Source organism: Bidens hawaiensis, unplaced genomic scaffold (assembly GCF_021521415.1).
Source record: "Bidens hawaiensis isolate Kalapana, Puna unplaced genomic scaffold, B.hawaiensis_p1.1 tig00013006_1, whole genome shotgun sequence".
Classification (NCBI taxonomy): domain Eukaryota; kingdom Viridiplantae; phylum Streptophyta; class Magnoliopsida; order Asterales; family Asteraceae; genus Bidens; species Bidens hawaiensis.
This window is the reverse complement of record NW_027492092.1, coordinates 6,302-12,606: the sequence shown is the minus strand read 5'-3', so window position 1 is coordinate 12,606 and position 6,305 is coordinate 6,302.

Here is a 6,305-nt window from a genome sequence, read left to right as displayed (position 1 = left end):
TGGCTTTGAACCCCCCGAACGGGCGGTGGAACAAATGCCCTCAGAACCCCATCATCGAACTCATATTCGGGAAACTGCGGCTCGGGAATCTCTTGTCGTCTTTGGGCTCGGCGGTTTCTCGGCTCTTGAACAGGAGGGGGTTGTTGTTGTGGTCTTCTATAATACTGACCCCCCGATCATCTTCCATCTCTTCTTCATCCTCAAACTCATCAAAATCGTCAAATCCCCTCTGCCTATCATACTCGAACTCGACTCTATTGTGCGGTGGTTTAGACCTGATTGAACGATCATCTCTCATTTGATATCTTCTTTGAGCTCTCGGGTTTCGGTTTTGGTGAATGGGTGGGTTGAATGGTGGTAGGTCATCGATTGGTGGGTTTTGTGTAATGTTTTGTTGGATATTTGGTGGAATGGGTTGTTCTCGATTGTGCGGCGGGTTAAGGTTATCGGGTTGAAACACAGGTGGAACCGGGTAGGGGTTATCTTCTTGATGATTCATATCTTCTTCTTTTGGTCTTGAAGTTTCACCCCTTCTTTGTTTTGCTCGATTTCTTCTCGCGGCTTTCTCAATCTCAGGATCAAACTGCAATACCTCCTTGTCTCTAGCAAACCTCATATGCATCAACCTGAAAGATTAACTGCACACCACAAACAAGCACACCACGCGAAAAATCAACGTAGAAAAGAAATTAAACTAAAATTAAACTAAATTACGCTAAGTTAAACTAAACTAAACTAGCACTAACCGTGTTGAATCCCCGGCAACGGCGCCATTTTGACGTAGGCTGATGTGTGTCTAATAACCCTATAATAATGAACCTCACAACTAAGCTTTAAATATGAAACGAAAATCCTAAAACCACACACAACCGGCAAGTGTACCGATCGCAAGTAGTATAGACCTAGGAAGTCCGAGTATCGAACACGTGGACACGTAAGACGCTAACGATTACTAACCCTAGACAAGACCTACCTTAGAATAATATTATATTGATTTTTGATTTCTTTTAACTTAACTGAACTAACCAGACTGACTGAAAAAAGTTACCAAAAATAGAAAACTTAACGACAAACTAACTGTGTTAACTTAGGATGGAGAAAAACGTCTACCTAGGTCTGAATCAAATTGTAGGCCTAACAAGCTAATGGATTGAATGACTTCAAGACACCGCTCCCTAAAGATGACATGACTAAGGATCGCTCGGGCTCACTGGATCACCTCTCGGTCTCACTCAACAAGCCTAAACTACTCAAAATCGCCTAAAACGACCAAACCGGGAAACAATTGCTAACGTGTTCTAATGAAGGATCACCTCTCGGTCTCACCAACACTCGACCCTAATGGCAATGAATACTACACTACCAAGGATAGAGGAACAATTCAACTTAAACCAAAATAGATCAGCTAGTCACTCAAAACACCTAAACCTGACAAGAAACAAACTCGCTCTCGCGTAATCCTTATTCTAGCATGCAAAAGCAATGAGACAACCCTAACTTCTTATCACCTCTTGGTCTCAAAGAAGGTGTTTAACCGCTGTACTTAATCCAAATAATCACGCAACAAAACCCAACGATGGTACCTACCGCAAACAAACCCTAAACACAAGTCTAGAATCAAACAATGCACCGATCAATCAATACAAAACTAATCAACCGACACACGGGGTTTATGCAATGAATTAACCAATATTTTAAGCCCTTAAACACAACCTATTCATGTCTAAATCAAACTTTACAATAACAATTAAGGTCTATTAATCAAACAATCCATAAAACCTATCAAACACTAACAATAATCATCATTCCTAGGTAGAACTAACAAGTTTAGCCGAGAATCATAATTGGACAGCAGCAAACACTCAATAAAATCATCATAAAACTCATACCAATCATCTTAACAATCATCCAACGATCAACAATAATCATAAACAAGTCAATCTCTAACACAATTGCAAAACTATGTAGTCAATTGAACAAGTAAAATAATATGATGAACAATGTAAAAGATGGAAGGACATGGAGTGATTCCGGGCTACTCCTTGGCTGTAAAATTGATGGTGAATGATATCGAGGCTTGATTCTTGTGTCTTCTTCCTTCCCTAGCCACCACAAGCTCCAACCCTAAGCCAAAAAAAGATTTTTCTTCTTGGTTCTCTCCTGCTGCTGGCCGATCGGACTGTAGCTGTCCAAGTTAGGGTTTTTTTTATGTTATAATATAATAGGTTCTTGGGCTTTTCCAATACGCCACCGGGCCGGGCCTTGAGTTTTGTCTTGAAATTGTATGCGTAAAAGTCCATTAAGCTCTCCGAAAAGCTCGGTTTTTTGTTCCTTTCCACCCATAACCTACAACATGAATAAAATTATGTAAAAGCTATATAAAACGAGTTAAAACATATAAAATATAATATAATACGTAGATAAAACGTGCGGAAGATACGTGTGTTTTACAACACATCAAATATCCCGACGCTTAAGACTTTTTCGTCTCTGAAAAAGAATACTACACAGGATCATATCCGAGTTCAACCGACAACTCTTGGTTTTATTTATTTATTATTATTATTATTAATATATATTTTTTTCTTTTTAAAGTATTAGAACAAGTGACCCGTTACCCAATTATCTCTTCCAACTTTCACCTAATAAACTAGATCAGGTCGATTGCAAGTATTGCTGTCCACTTTAAACCCATGCCCTAATACTTACCGAGGCAAATAAGGCGTGACAATTTTATTAATTTGTATGACTAAGTGGAACCCACACCTAAAAGCCTTGCTGCCACTTCACCAATTCCATTATGGTTTTACCGGGCCGAGCCACCCCAACTTAACTTAAACCTATTGCCACATGATTAAAACATTTCGACTCAAATACTAACTATAAACTCTAGCTCTCTTTCAAGTGCACACAATTACAAATGCATTCCTTCTTTTTTTTTCTTTTTCTGCCTTTTGGCTTTTTGCAAATTGTTTTTTTTTTGAATACTCAAAGTACATGGCTTTGCCTGAATATAAACAAATACAAAAGATAAAACAGCTAATATAAACAGACGATCATGTGACTCGAGGCTTGAGTATGACCCGACTTTTCATTCCAGTCCTGTCACGAGCTTAGTTAAACAAACAAAACCCCTAAGATGTTTCCCACTAAAGTCAGGCCATTTAAGAGGTTCAATTAGGTCAACAACCAAACCGCCCTTTCATTCTCAAAGGCTGAGCCTACCGACACATGATTACTGAGTCTAAACCGTTCGGTTACCATACATTACATGCGAGTCTAATGGGCACTGTTCTTATTTATTATATATATATATATTGAAAACACCAAGAAGTTATAAAATAACCATTACTCGGTAATAATATCATCTCCTGTTTAACGTAGAGAAAACAAATTTCAAGGGACTATTTTTTAAATTTTTCAAATTTTTATTTTTTATTTTTTATTTATTTATTTTTTTTCAAAAATTTTCCTACAACTAAGTAAAATAAACCTCATCCCCACACTTAGAACGAAATCGTCCTCGATGAGTACAAGGATAAGAAATAAAATAAAATAAAAATAAAAATATGATATACAAGAGAAAAAACAAAGAACGGGTTACTCCCCTGGTTTGTGTGCAGAATCTTCAATAGCTGAGTAATGTTCAAACGACCGTATAGCATTTCATTCGCGGCCGCAACCTCGGGAGAACATGTTCCACAACGCCATCGTAGCTACCATGCGCATAATATAACCTGCAAAATTCAAACTCGCTCGCATGTAACGGCGTACAACTTGGAAAACAAAAACATAAACAAATAAACATATTTTTGTGTTTTTTTTTTATAATAATTTTTTTTATTTTTTTTTCAATAATGGAACACCCCTTAAATCGACAAAACAAATAAAACAGATAGCACACACAAATACCGAAATACAAACTCTGCAACTCGGGCAGTCTCCCGAGTGACGCATCCACATGTCTATCATCGGCTCGCCAGTGTAGTGCATCGGTCTATCACCGTTCACCATAAACGTCCCGCCTTTGTCCTTTATCTCAATAGTGCCATCCGGGAAAACCTCATTAATCATAAACGGACCTGACCAACGGGATCTCAACTTTCCCGGGAATAACCTCAACCGGGAATTATACCATAAGACCATATCCCCACACTTAAACTGCTCAATACCCTCAAACTTACGATCCTGCAGTTCCTTCACCTGCAGCTTATAACAATCTGAATGCGCGTAAGTATGGTCCCGTAACTCCTCCAACTCAAGCAACTGATGAACACGATGATCTTCGGTAGATAACTCAGAATCAAAGGAAGATGACTCAATGTCAGCATCAGGGGAGTGTTCAGTCAAGGCGACCATCTCAACCTTCGGGGTCTCCCTATCTAGGATATGTGTGTCTGAGGCGGGGCCTCCACCGGGGTCACTGGAAAACTCCCCCACATGAGTCATGATCGTATCAATGAAGCATAGGGAGTCATCAGTCGATTTGGGATGCTTAGGTGACTGTTGAACGTCAAACGTGACGTTCTCATCCCCGACTCAAAGGATCAGTTTGCCATCGTGAACGTCGATCAACGCATATGCGATGGCAAGAAAAGGTCTGCCCAGAATGAGTGGAACATTATCATCCTCATTCATGTCAAGAATAACGAAGTCCACCGGGAAAATGAACTTACCAATGCGAATGAGCATGTTCTCAACAATCCCACGCGGATACTTCACGGAACGATCAGCAAGCTGGATACTCATCCTCGTAGGTCTCGGTTCGCCTAAACCCAGCTTGCGATACACAGAATACGGCATAAGATTAATATTAGCACCAAGATCAGCCAGCGCATGAACCAACGTATCATCACTCAAGGTGCAGGGAATTGTGAAACTCCCTGGATCGGCCCTCTTCTCTGGTAACTTCCTTTGTAAGATAGCAGAACAACTAGCACTCAAAGGGAGGGAAGCTACCTCAGCTAACTTCTCCTTATTCGAAAGAATATCCTTAAAGAACTTCGCGTGTTTAGGCATCTGAGTAAGTGCCTCAAGGAATGGTATATTAAGGTAAAGCTGCTTCAAAAGATCAAGGAATTTGGAGTTCTGCTCCTCATCTCTATCTCAACGGACTCTCCCGGGGTATGGCAATCGGGGTTTATAGACTCTCGGTGGCTCGCTCGGTGACTGCTGTCTCTCGGCCTGTGCTGAACTCCCTGGGCTACTCCTTTGATGCACCTAGGCCGGCGGAGAGTCCATTTGAATCTCCTCATCCACCTGCTCCTCTCCATTGACTGCAGGCTCCTCAACAACTCCTCCTTTAGATCTCTGCTGAATCACGGGCTCATCTCGTGCCCCTGCACCGCTCCTTGTTGTCACAGCCTTCACGAATCCTCTTGGGTTCTGCTCGGTATTACTCGGTAACGTACCCTGCGGCCTCTCTTTTAATCGACTGGCTATCTCTCCCATTTGCCGCTCGAGATTCTGAATTGACGCTGCCTGATTACTCATGAACTGCTCGTGCTCTCGAAACTTCTCCTGCGTCTCCTTGTGTCGGGAATCCTCACGCGTCATAAGCTGCGACAACATCTGTGTTTGCTGTGCCATCATCTCCTCCAAAGTGGGCTTCTTCTCCCTACTGCTCGTTCCTTCGCTCGCATCCTGGAATAAACTCTGACGCTGCTGAAAACCGGACTGGCTGCCGCTCCTCCAGTTAGAGTTCTGATTGCCTCTCCATCCCGAATTATAAGAATTGGAAGAATTTGGATTTCGGTTTGGATTTCCTACGAAGTCTATGACCTTTCACCTTAAACTTCCCGCCTTTATCCTCTATCTCGACAGTGCCGTACGGGAAGACCTTAGTGACCGTAAACGGTCCCGACCATCGGGATCTCAACTTTCCCGGGAATAACCTCAACTGGGAGTTATACAATAAAACCAAATCCCCACACTTGAACTGCTTGCTACCCTTCAACTTCCTATCGTGCAGTTCCTTCGTCCGCTCCTTATACCTAAATGATTGCGCGTAAGCGTGATCTCTCAGCTCCTCTAACTCGTGCAACTGGTGGAAACGAGTGCTCTCTGCGCCAGACATATCTAAATTAACCCTCTGTAGGGCCCAAGAAGCACGGTGCTCTAACTCGACAAGCAGGTTGCAGGCCTTCCCATAAATCATCCGAAACGGTGTGGAACTGGTCGGAGTTTTGTAGGCAGTACGGAAGGCCCACAATGCATCATCTAACTTGTCGGACCAATCCCGACGATTCGAACCAACCGTTTTCTCAAGAATACGTTTGATCCCCCGGTTACTCATTTCTACCTGC